This window comes from Echinops telfairi, unplaced genomic scaffold, assembly GCF_000313985.2.
Source record: "Echinops telfairi isolate 266 unplaced genomic scaffold, ASM31398v2 ScPeMD7_7469;HRSCAF=8507_1, whole genome shotgun sequence".
NCBI classification, from domain to species: Eukaryota; Metazoa; Chordata; class Mammalia; order Afrosoricida; family Tenrecidae; genus Echinops; species Echinops telfairi.
The window spans coordinates 146,935,464-146,948,691 of record NW_022111373.1 but is presented as its reverse complement, the minus strand read 5'-3'; positions in this window follow the sequence as shown (position 1 = coordinate 146,948,691).

Here is a 13,228-nt window from a genome sequence, read left to right as displayed (position 1 = left end):
CATTCCCCGCCCCCCACCTCCCTGCTCCCACCTCCCTTATGAGCCCTTGATAATTTATAAATTATTATTATTTTGTCATATCTTACACTGTCCAATGTCTCATCTAGCTTAACAGCAACCAAGCCCACAAAGAAGAAGCACACCGGCCTGTGTGATCATAAGGTGTCAAAGGGATGAGGTTTCAGGCATGAATGAAGGAAAAATCATATCACTGTGTGCTCTCCTGCCTGATATGATTGCTGAGGACAAATGGTGGCATAAGCAAGTGTGGTGAAGAAAGTCAAAGTTGCCCAACTATCAAAAGAGATAGTGTCTGGTGTCTTAAAGGTCTGAGGGTAAACAAGCGGCCATCTAGCACAGAAGCATCAAAGCCCACATGGAAGAAGCACACCAGCCTGTGTGATCACGAGGGTTCGAAGGGCTCAGATATCAGGCATCAAGAACAAAAATGACATCTTCATGAATGAGGGGGAGTGCAAAGTGGGAACCCAAAGGCCATTGGTGGGCAACTTGACTTACGTATTATTTTTATATGCTCAAGTAACATTAATAACTTTAAGTGAAGGATTCAATAAGCCAAATGTTTGAAGCTTTATATGTAAAAATCAATGATACTCATAAAAAAAATGTAGCTGGGCATTGAAAAAGAGGAAGGCCTTTGACCAGGTGGTTTGACACGGCGGCTGCAACCAATAGGCTCAAACATAAGAACAATAGTGAGACTGGTGCAGGTCCAGGCAGTGTTTTGTTCTGCTGTGTCTGATGTCATTATGAATGGGAGCCAATTCGAGCACCCTAACCAATAAAAACAACATTTAAATCATTTTTACAAATGTAATAAAAGTTTCCATTACAATATAAGAGAAGAAAGTAGGGTACAGATAAGTAGAGTGGAGTAGAATAAATATGTCTACATATATAAACAAACAATACAAACATGTGGCATAGTGAATTCCTTAGGTAAGGCTTTCTAGCCATGGTCTTTGTAACGCCCATCAAATGACTTCTCCATGGATCTGGGAAAGAGAAGTTGGGGAAGATGCTGATAGGATTGTATGATTCAGTTGGGAGTGATCCTTACCAGGATTAATTGATTATAAATGTGTTGAGGTGGTGGGTCACGTTGGCCTCCTGCTGTATTTAAAATGAACCATCTCAGGTGCAAGATACAGGGGCTCGGGAGATTGGGGGTGGGGAGAGGACACTCGTATCTCACTATGATGCACAGAGAACATGCTAAAGTGAAGCAAGTCTTTGAAAATGAGGTCCCTGTGCATTGACTTTCTTTGACCCAGCGTCAGAAAACTGTGACACTAGAAAAGTGGCATATGAGGGTCAGTAAAAAATTAGGAGCCAGAGCAGGAGACACAACAGCCCAAGGAGAGAGTAAAGCTAAGGACCTTCTGGCAGGGGGCTCGCTGATGCAGCGGGTCACCAGTCTCCAGGCACTCAATTGGGGAGCTAGGTTTGCAGACCCGTCACATTTTTCCACGGACTTTGGACCCACAAGACTCACCTACCTTTGATCTTCCTGCTTCCCAGTTTACCAGCCTGCAGCTACTTATATCTGAAAAGGGGATTATGGATTAGCATCAGACGGATGGACTTGAGTTGGACCGAGTTACCTTCTTGATAGACAATTACTTCCTGATATAGAGCTCTATCCTATACAAAGATGAGTGTCCCTGGATTTGTTTCTCTAGACAACCCAGCCTAAGACAAGAGCTGAGGACTAATGGGGGCATAAACAAGTGTGGTGAAGAAAGCCGATGGTGCCCGGCTATCAAAAGATGGTGCCCGGATACTTTTCACTGTGCCAAGCATGATGTCCTTCTTCAGGGACTGGTCACTCCTGACAATATGTCCAAAGTCCTTGGACATCTTCTCACCATCCTTGCCTCTAAGGAGCATTTTGGGTGCACTTCTCCCAAGGCAGACCTGTTTGGTCTTTTGGCAGTCCTGAATACCATCAATATTCTTCCCAAAGACCATATTTCAAATGCATTGATAGTTTTTTCTATTGCCTTTATTTAATTTCCATCTTTCATTGAGTTGTAATCCATATTGAAGGCTGCAATCTTCAATTTCATCAGCAAGTGTTTCAAGTCCTCCTCACTTTCAGCAAGCCTAGTTGTGTCATCAGCATGTCGCAAGTTATTTTAAGCCTTCCTCCAATTCAGATATCACATTCCTCTTCATATAATCTGGTTTCTCTGATGATTTGCTATGCATACATCTTGAATAAATATGGTGAGAAGATATATCCCTGACACGCAACTTTTATGATCTTAAACCATGCAATATTCCCTTGTACTGCTCTCACAACTTCCTGTTAACCCATGCACAATTTCTACATGAGCACAATGAGTGTTCTGGAATCCCATTCTTCCTGTGGCTGCCATAGTATGTTATGATCCACGCAGTCAAGTATTTGGCATGATCAATAGAACACAACTAAACATCTTTCTGGTATTCTCTGCTTTTAGCTAAGACCCATCTGATATCAGGTGTAATATCCTTTTTCCATATTCTCTTCTGCATCTGCCCTTAGCCTCTGTTAGCTCCCTGTCCATGTACGGCTTCAACTATTGTTGGATGATTTTCAGCAATTTTTTTGGCATATGGTTTTAATGATAATGTTCTATAATTTGTACATTTTGTTGGGATACCTTTCTTTGAATGGGGGTGATTATGGAACTCTCCCAATCAGTTGGCCAGTAGTTGTCATCCAGATTTCTTGGCACAGAAGAATGAGTGCTTTCAGGGGTTCATCAGCTTGTTGAAACATTTCAATTGGTGTTCAATTAATTCCTGGGGCCTTGCTTTGGGCTAATGACTTCAGGGCAGCTTGGCCTTCTTCATTCAGTGTTTTTGTTTCTTGCTAATAAGAGGCCCTTTGAAATGGTTGAATGTGGACTAGTTTTTTCCAAAAAAAAACAAGGACTCTCTGTCTTCTTTTGATGCTTCCTGCATATTCAATGTTTTGTCCTTAAAATCTTTCAATACAGCAACTCAAGCCTCGACTCTTTTCTTTAATTTTTCAGCCTTAGATATGCCTAGCATGCTTTTCTTTTTTGTTTTTCAAACTCTGGGCCTTTGCACGTTTCATTATAATATTTTTTTCATTTTTTTAAAGATCATTTTATTGGGGCTCATACAAATCTTATCACAATCCATACATACATCAATTGTGCACAGCACACTTATACATTTGTTGCCTCATCATTCTCAGAATTCGCTTTCCTCTTGAGTTCCTGGAATCAGCTCCTCATTTTCCTTTTTCCCCTCCCCCACCCTCCCCGCTCCCCCCTTCCTCATGGACCCTTAATAATTTATAAATTATTGTTTTATCTTATCTTAAACTGCCCAGCTTCTCCCTTCACCCACTTCTCCGCTGCCCATCCCCCAGGGAAGAGGTTACATGTAGATCCCTGCGATAGATTCCCCATTTCAACCCACCCATCGCTCCCAGTATTGCCACTCTCACCGCTGGGCCTGAGGGGCTCAACTGTCCTAGAGTCCCTGTGTTTCCAGTTCCAATCTGTACCGCTGTGTATCCTCTGGTATAACCAGGTTTGCAAGGCAGAATTGGGATCATGGTAGTTGGGGGGAGGAAGCATTTAAGAACTAGAGAAAGATTGTGAGTTTCATTATTGCTACACTGAACCCTGAGTGACCCATCTCCTCCCCATAACCCCTCTGCACGGGATGTCCAGTTGTCTACAGATGGGCATTGGGTCCCCATCATGCGCTCCCTTCATTCACGATGATATGATTTCCCCCACCCCCCGCCTTTGGTGTTTGAAGCCTGGTCCCCTCGGCCATTCATGATCACACATGTTGGTGTGCTGCTTCCATGTGGGCTTTGTTGCTTCTGGGCTAGATGGCCACTTGTTTACTTTCAAGCTTTTAAGTCCTCAGACGCTATAGGTCTCCATACCCGGGTACCATCAGCCTTCTTCACCACACTTACTTATACACACATATGTTTTTCTTCTTGAGCTACTCGTTGAAATGTTCTGTTACTTCTTTTACGTCATCTTTTTTTACTTGTTCCTCAGCTGCTCTAAGATTTAAAGGAAGTTTCAGTCTTTTCTGTCATTCACTTTGCTTTTTTCCTCCTACCTTTTGCTTCCTCTGTGAATGATGTTCTTGATGTCATTGCACAGCTTGTCAGATATTCTGTCATTAGTGTTTAATGTATTAAATAGGCTCCTGAGAGTTACTTGGAATTCAGATGGAATATACTAAAGGTCATACGTTGGTTTATGTGGACTTGTTTTAAAACTTTTCAACCACAATCTGAACTTACAAATGAGCAATTTGTGTTCTGTTTTCAGTGAATCCTGCCTTGGTTTTAGCTGCTAATGTTTTAGCTTCTCCATCGGCTTTTCCTAATGATATAAATCCACATGTAGAGTCACCTTTTGTTTTGTTAGAAAAGACATTTGCTATGAATAAATCATTTGTCATGCAAAATTCTATGTGATCTCCAACTTGATTTGAATAATCAAAATCATATTTTCTAGTTATCATACTTTCTTCTTTGTTTCCAACTTTTGTAGTCCCTTCACCAATAATCATCTATCCATCTTGATTGCATATGTGATCAATTTCAGCCTGGAGATTTTAGTAGAGTTATTCAATTTCTACATCACTAGCTTTAGTGGCTGGTGCCTCATTTTGAATGATAGTATTGATCAGAATTCCTTGTGCAGGGATAGACATTTTCCTACCACAGACAGCACTGAATGTCCCTTTGGAGATGAATACAATCCCATTCCTCTTGATCATGTCATTGCAGGTGTAGGAAACCTTATGATTTTCTGACTCAAAATGGCCAATACCAGTCCATTTCAGCTCCCTGACACCTAGACTATCGATCCTTTGTGTGTAGCATTTCATTTTGACAACGTCCAGTTTTCCGGGATTCATACGTAAGACACTACCATCCTATCATTCAGAGATATTGGCAGCTGGCGCTCCTCATTTTGAGTCTTACCCCTTCAGAACATGAAGGCCTTGAAGGCTTCACTCCCCATGTGTGTCATGACAGCCGCGTGTCCTTTGAGATGGCGTCACTCCTTCAGTCATATTTCTTAGTGCCTTAGGTCTGTGGGGGTCATCTTCTGGCACGGTCCCGGACAATGCCCTCCTTCTGTTCTCCACGTTTTCAATAGCCAATGATGGTTTGATGCTCTCTATGGGGTCGTCAATGGTTATTCCTCTGAAGTGGGGGATCGAGGCCTTCTTCCCGGTCTGTTCTGGATCTGGAAGCTCTGAGGAAATATGTTCACTTTGCGTGACCCTGCTGGTGTTTGAAATACCCATGACATAGCTTTCAGCATCACAGCAACACACAAGGCACCGCAGTAGGACAGACACAAATGGTGGCAAAATATCTTAAATGGTAGGACATTTCTCTGGGTGGATACCCACGTCAATAGAAGGGGTGGTGATAGCATTTTAAGTATCAGAAGATCAGAACGGTAAGTGCTAAGTCATTGCCTTATCTTAAGTATCTCACAATGGAATCACACAGACGCAAGGCTGCCAAACCACTGTCGGACTCCATTCAGTTAGGATTGTCACCAGAGCATTTATACTGCTCTTCTTCCTTTGCTTTCACTTAAGATGACGGGCCATTGCATCCTCTTGCACAGGCTCCCTCCCATGTCTGTCTGTCTGTTTGTCTGTCTGTCTGTCTCTCTCTTTCACACACACACACACACACACACACACACACACACAGATAGTAATGTTATGTGAGCCAGTCTCTTGCAGAAATGGTGCTGGTGGTGGGTAGCAGAACAATAAGTCAGGACATAGAAGTTCAGGGGCTTTGGAATCTACACACGCCACTTAAGCACACTCATTATTATGACTATTGCTACCTCAGGCCACTGGGGACTTTATAATTTAGTCAGCATTATGCAGTTTGAAGTGTTTCATGTTCTGCATGGGAGCAGGCTGCAATTCAAATATCAGTGGCCATGAAAAATATGCACATATGTTTAGTACGGAAATCTCCACGGGGACAACAGGGGCGGTGGGTGTCTGTGTGGCCGTGTGATGGAGAGCTTCTGTGAATTCATTGTCTGGACACAGTTTATCACCATTTTTCCTTTTCCCAGAAAGGTCCCGCCTTCATTTGCTGGAGAAGCTGATTAGGCATGCACAGGCGGAAAGATAATCAGGCCAGAGCCTCTGATGCTTCCGTGGAACCTGTGTGTTAGTTTCTGTCCTGCCACCGACCACATTCCCACTGAAGGGCCGTTGAGAGCAGGCGTAATTGCTTATTTCATCCAGTTTAGGGAATTGTGCTGCTTTCTGCCCATGAGTTTATTACATCAATTACTGCAAACCACCACCTTGTATAAATTATGGGGGGAGAATCCAATTGCATTGAGATCACCCTTTGTTCAACTGTCTCCAAATATCTACAAAACATTGTATATACATATATACACACATATATTATATACATATGTGTATGTATGTGATATATATGTATGATTTAATATATATAATCATACATACATATGCATGTATGATATATATAATCATATATATAACTTTTCTAGGAAGGCTTGTGAATTTACGCGTCCGACTGGGCATGTCGCCTTTATCAAGGGTTTGCTTAAGCTGGAGGCTGGAATGGTGGTGGTTTTGTCTGCCAGATAAGGTCTTCTGGAGAGCAATAGCTAATCTTTAAAGTGCAGTTAACATAAATGCCAGTTTTCCAAGAAAGAATCCCGCATGCCGCGGCAGCCCAGGGTGAAGGTGCCAGTCAGAATGCTGGCCTCCAGCCATGCCATTTGGCTGTGGTCTTGCTTTAGAAGTACTGAAACAAGCCTCTGGTTAGCAGCATTCCTGTAAACCAGAGCAATTGCTTTTGACACTTAAAAAGGATTTTATTGACAGTTGGAAACACGTTGGGGATTTGAAAAGAGTACTTTTCCATCTGTAATACTTGGTGTGATCAAAGATCACACAGCAGCCCCAGATTAGTGGAAATGAGGCTGCAGCGCGGCTTGCCACTCCAGCCGGGGATGAGGGCTTGGTTTTGATTCACCCTAATCCCCATCGCGATCTAAGTGGAATTTACAGTCATGTGGATATACTTCTCAGGGTTCCTTCCGACGTATTTTAAAGAGTCCGAAAGCAGATAATAATAGTGCAAGATTTAAAATTTCTTTTTAAAGTTAAATCATTCCCATCATCCATTCAGCTAGGAGTTTGTTTTGACCATCGTGTATGAAACGGCCTGCATTTCCTATCTGTGTTTACAAATGTGCGGGTCATAGATGGTGACATCCTAGCTAACAGAGCCCCCCCGCCTCCCCCCACCGGCTTTAATCCTCTCAGGCATAGCTAGCAAGGTGAGCGTGGAAATGACTAGGCTGCAGATGCCACCGGACAGCATAGCATTTTGCATCTGAAGGCCCAGTCTGTTCCATGACTCTTCTCCTCCGTCCTTTCCTTGGATTGGTTTCCCCTACCAAACTTCCTCTTTTCACTCTTTTTCTCCTTTTTTCCTTTCTTTTATTCCATCTATCTTTCTTTTATCCACTTTCCTTTCTTTCATCCATCTGTCTAGTTGGCTGTACATTTTCTGAAAACTTCTAAGTAGAATATGTGGGGCGAGGGCGGAACCCCATTTTAAAACAAGCATGGGAAAAACAAGCTCCCTTGCCCAGTATGACCTTGGATGGTTTGATCCGTAAGCCCTAACTCTGTTTAATGAAGATTGTCATCGCCACGTCTCACAGCGTTTTTCTAAGCATCACATGTCCAGTGAACAGTGGAAGATATGAAAACAATAGTACTTTATAACTGATCAAGGGTTCATGAGGGTGGGAGCTAGGGGGAGGGAGGGACAAAAGAGAAGCTGAGACCAAGGCCTCAAGTAGAAAGAAAATGATTTGAAAATGATGATGGGCAACAAATGTACAAATGTGCCTGACACAATCGATGCATGGATTGCTATAAGAGCTGTAAGAGCCCTCAATAAAACCATTTATTTTTAAAATGATGATCAAACGTTGTTAAAGGAAAAGCATTATGAAAATGTACTTTACCTATTACCATATATTATAATATACCAAAAAAATGAAACATGTTGAATTTCTCCCATGAATACGGATGGAGAGCCATTAGCCAGGATTCAAGAGATATGGGGGATCATGTGTTTGCTGCACAAAAGAGACAGGTACCCCACCAAGGTGGACTAGATCTTTGAACAAAAGGAGCAATTCGCACTGCACTGGGGATTCTCAAACTTCACATCTGTGAATTTTTGTCATCAAACATTGTCAGAATGGTGTACTTAAAAATACTTCAAAAGTATTCGACACTTGCCCACTGGAAGTCTTATTTTTCTGGATAATACACTTGAAAAACATCCAACTAGGGAGTTTAAATATTTTATTGGAGTGAGTGAGGGAAATATTGAAAATAATGACACCCAACTCTGATAGCATTTTGGAAATAAGCTTTTATTGCTTTTCCAATGTTTTGAAAATTGTTGTTTGCTCTATCTTTATTTTTTTTTAGCCTCATGATGGTGCTATTGACAAAAATGAAAATTACTGAGGAAGAATTGAAGGCAGCAAGGAAGGAAGGCAGTAACAGAGGAAGAAGGAGAGAAGGGAGGGAAATGATACATTTTCTTGGTGAGAAAGGTTGACAGAGAATATAAACAATTAGGACGGGTTTGAGATACAGTGTAAAGGTGAGTGTTCCTGGCAGTGCAGTTGTGAACTCAAGTACCTGAAAGCCATGTCTGGAGTTAACTACGTAGAAGTAAACTCCAGTTAAACCCAGTTAAAACTTCAGCTTTGGAAGTGTTTGTTTGATTCGGGGTACATTCACCTCATTCTCCTCTCTGTACTGTATTTCCTCAAACTTAAACCGAGGGTCATGCTAGCTCATACAACAAACAAGAAAACAAGGCTTAGCGGGTATTTGTTGCCACTTTTTTCCATTTTTATGCTTCAGTATCTAACTAAAATAATTGGCTTCCGAATACTAGATCTCTACACAACTCTTATCCAACTATCCAGCATCAACCATCCAAACCCATAAGTCCATTATCAATGCTGAACCAGAATTTCTGCTTCACTCACATATATAACCACTCTGTGTGCTTGTAGCTATGATGGGTATAATGCCGTAGTAAGTACCACTTTGGGGTGAACTGTGAGTAAGTCATGGCGGAAGATGGGAGCTTCCGAAAGGAGCTGAACTGCTTGAGAAGCCAAAGACGTACAGGATTCACATTCTCACAACATCTAACAGCTAGAGAGCTGGAACTAATGCCTTCTTTTCAAAAGTCCAGATTCTTGAAAGAGGCAATGTTCTCAGAGTGTATGGAGGCATGTGTGGAGGTACACATTCTGCACATAATAATGATTTAAAGAGTTTGTTAGTTTTTAATGTGTAATCATCAAAGTTCTTTGGAAAACCAAAATGCATTATTAAGAGGAGGAGACACCTATAGACAAGAACTCATCTAGGGGCATAAGAATATTCTTCTGCCTGGGTGGAGTAGACCACCTTAACACACCGATGTGGATCATCGCAATTGTGCACTGCAAACCACTCTGCTGACCAACCTTATTTTAGAATCATTACCTTTGCATGGAGTCTCTAACAGCACAGAATTATAATTAGGTGACTTGAAGCAGGTTTAAAATGAAGAAAACATCTTATCAAAGATTTCTTTGAAGTCACTATGGCCATTGCTTTGTGCATTGTGGGAAGATGTCCTTGATGTTGCTATTAGTTGCTACCTGGACCACCCAGACTCATGGCCACATTATATACAACAGTGTAAATCACTGTCTGGTCCTGCACCATCTCTATCATCACAAGAATACTTCCGTCCTTCACTGGAATTCCTGCGCCGAGCCATCTCAGTGAGAGTCTTCCACATCCTCATTGGCCCTTTACTCTCCCCAATGTGGTGCCCCCTTCCAATGATTGATCCCCCCCTGATGACATGTCCAAAGCAGGCAAGTCAGATAATGTTCTAGTATGATCCATCAGACTTTTATTGGCTAAGCTTTAGAAGTATTTCATCATGAATCGCTTCCTAGTCTATAATAGTTGGGAAGATTGAGTGAACCCTGCCCACCTGGGCAGCCCTGTTGCTGTTGGCATAGTTTCCAGCATCACAGCATCACTCAGCTCTAGAAACCATGACAGATTGACAAAAGAATGTTAGAGATAAGCTTCCTATGAAGGCAGTAACTGGATTAAAGGTTATTTGGAGGTATGGCAAAAGAGGTTTTGGGGAGAGAGAATGGGGAGCTAATAACAACAATTTCATGAAAGAAGAAAATGTTCTAAAATCAATTGTGGTGAAGAATGTACAACTCTTTTGATATGATTGAATTATATGTTATATGGATTATGTTCCAATAAAACTGTTTTAAAACAACAAACTTAACAATGTTCATTGATGTGCATGCCCAGAGTAGTTCAGTTATTTTAAAGATACAGTGTGCTTTTGTACAAAAGAGCGAGTTAATTAATCACATTTATTCTCAAAAGAAGAAATGAATTTGCTCCCAGAGGCATGAAAGAGGAAGTTGCAGCTGTCTGAGAATAAATGCATTACTCAAGTCAGCATCACTAGACATAAATTTAAAACAGGTAAAAGACTTAGAATCACCACTATGAGACGTTTAAAAATGCCAAGTAGGATGACCCAGGGGCATCATCCCAGGGTCACTAATTCCAATATGCCCTTATTCACAGTGTATTCCTCTGATTCCCACTATGGAACACACCAGATGCCCAAGAGATAGCAGGCAACAGAAAGGTGATTTGAATCTCACCATATTCCATTCCTCACGAGCTCATCGGAGGGCATCGGAAAGACATGGACTTTCTGACTTAACAGAACAAAGTGATTCAAAGACAAATTTACTAGGGAGACCCGATTCTCTCTGGAAAAGCACAGCATTTCCCGATTCTTGGAAGAGATACGACATTGTCTCACATGAGACCCTTTCCTTAGCTGAGAACCCTAACTGCAGGTGTTCTGTTGTGTTTGAAGGCAACCACAATGCTAGAGATCCAGGTACCTTGGCCTAGCTGCAATTAGGTGCTCTTGATTTCATTTGACTCTGCAGTTTTCAGAGGGCAACAGGTGGCAACTCTTTTTGATGAAGTTGTGTTCTAGATAACATTGGTAAACCTGGGGTGGAAGGCTATGTAGACTCTAATTCCTAGATGTCTGCTCCACTCTGTTGCTGCTCTTACATACTTTCAAGAGCATACGGGCAATTGTAGGACTGGACCAAAATGTCCAGCAGGTCATCGGATCCAGGAGTTCTTTAAAAACAATTACACTGAGCAATATCATGGTTTTATAGATAGCAAACAAAACAACTTGCTCTCATTGAGTAAATTCCACCAGCTCATAGCAACCCTATACGAGGGTGGGATTGCCCCTGTGAGTTTCTAAGACTGTAACTCATTGCAGGAGGAGTGGGCTCTGTCTCATTCATGAGTAATAATGGAGATGTTTCATTGGTGGTATCATGCTCTATTTTCATACCATGACATGATTGGCATTATTGTGGTATCAAATACAGGCTCCATTCTTTAAAAAAACTCTTTTTTGAGATATAATGAATATATCATAGAATTCAATAGTTCAATTATCATAGGAAGGGATAGTGCATTCTTTGATACAATCAACTTTGGAACATTTTCTTCCTTCTTATACTCAGTGTGGTTGACTCTCCACCCCCCACCTGCCGGTTCTGAACCCCATGTACTTTTTAATCTTGTGGACGCCTTCATAGATGCAAGCATCCTGACTTACCTGTACAGAGAGCCGCACAATACACACGAAACAAGAGAGGGTCCCAGCAACAAGGACCAAATGAAACAGAGAAAAACCTCAATTGAAAAGAAAGCAGAAAATACTAAAGAAAAACACACTAAGCATCAAATGGGCAAAAGGGAGATCTAATGACAAGGTGTTACATTGTATCCTAACCCAAATAAGGCTTGTGTAAGAGGTGATATATATAATTTACAGTGAAGAATTTAGAAAGTTTCAGAGAAAAACCAGCTAACCAGTCAACCAATCTTTATTGCAGGTTACAAATTTTAGTTTATATCCTTACTTCCTTTATTTTTTGTAACCTTCCAACAAGCTCCCTTATTACTGCTCTTACATGGATTCTTTTTTACATTTAGAATATTAATTCTTTTTTTTCTTTAAAAGAGTCATTTTATTGGGGCTCGTACAGCTCTCACAATCCCACACACACATTCATTGTGCCAAGCACATCTGTACATTTGTTGCCCTCATCATTCTCAAAACATTTGTTTTCTGCTTGAACCCTTGGTATCAGCTCCTCATTTCCCCCCTCCTTATAACCTCCTCCCTGGGGGACAGACAACAGAAAAATGAGTGAAGGGAAGATGTCAGACAGTGTAAGATATGACAAAAGAATAATAATTTTACAAATTATCAAGGGTTCATGAGGGAGGGGGTGGGGGAGAGAGAGTAAAAATGAGAATATTAATTCTTCTATAACTTTTTTTTCGAGTTTGTTGAGCCTGCCCAGAGACCTGCAGTCGCATACACTTTGGTGGAATGACTGATCATTTACTACCTGGCCTTTCTCCTGCAAAGATGTATATGTATGTCCTGAGCAGTCCCTTAATAGTTGGAGCGTTTCTTTCAAGCACACTTACAGAATGTGATGGTTGTTAGAGGAACACCCGTTGGTAAAAAGAGAAATCACACATCCCAATCCATTTTTCTTATGAGAATGAGAAGATGAAAAATCAGAACAATGAGTTTGCTAACCCTTGACAGCTCCCTTTCACTCCCCAATGCGTTTTTCCCAGGGACAGTCCCTAAAGGAGCGGTAAGGAAGGCTCGCCCATGAGTTGTCTGAGTTGACCCAGCCTGGAGCCAAATTGCTGGCATTGTTGATGCTGCTGTGAAGTGCTGTCCAGTTGGGTCCACACAAGCATTAGACAGCCTAATGTCAGAATAATTTGAGAGGATTCTGGTCCACAAAAGAGGAAGGTCTATGTGTTGGGGGATAAGTTTATGCAGGACTTGTCTCAATCCTTAATGCTCTTACCATCAAGTCAATTCTGACGCACCCGGGTCCGTTCCCCCCTTAATCTTAAATACATTTACATATGTACATGTCTGTATTTAGGCTTGTATGTATGCCCTTTGCCTCCT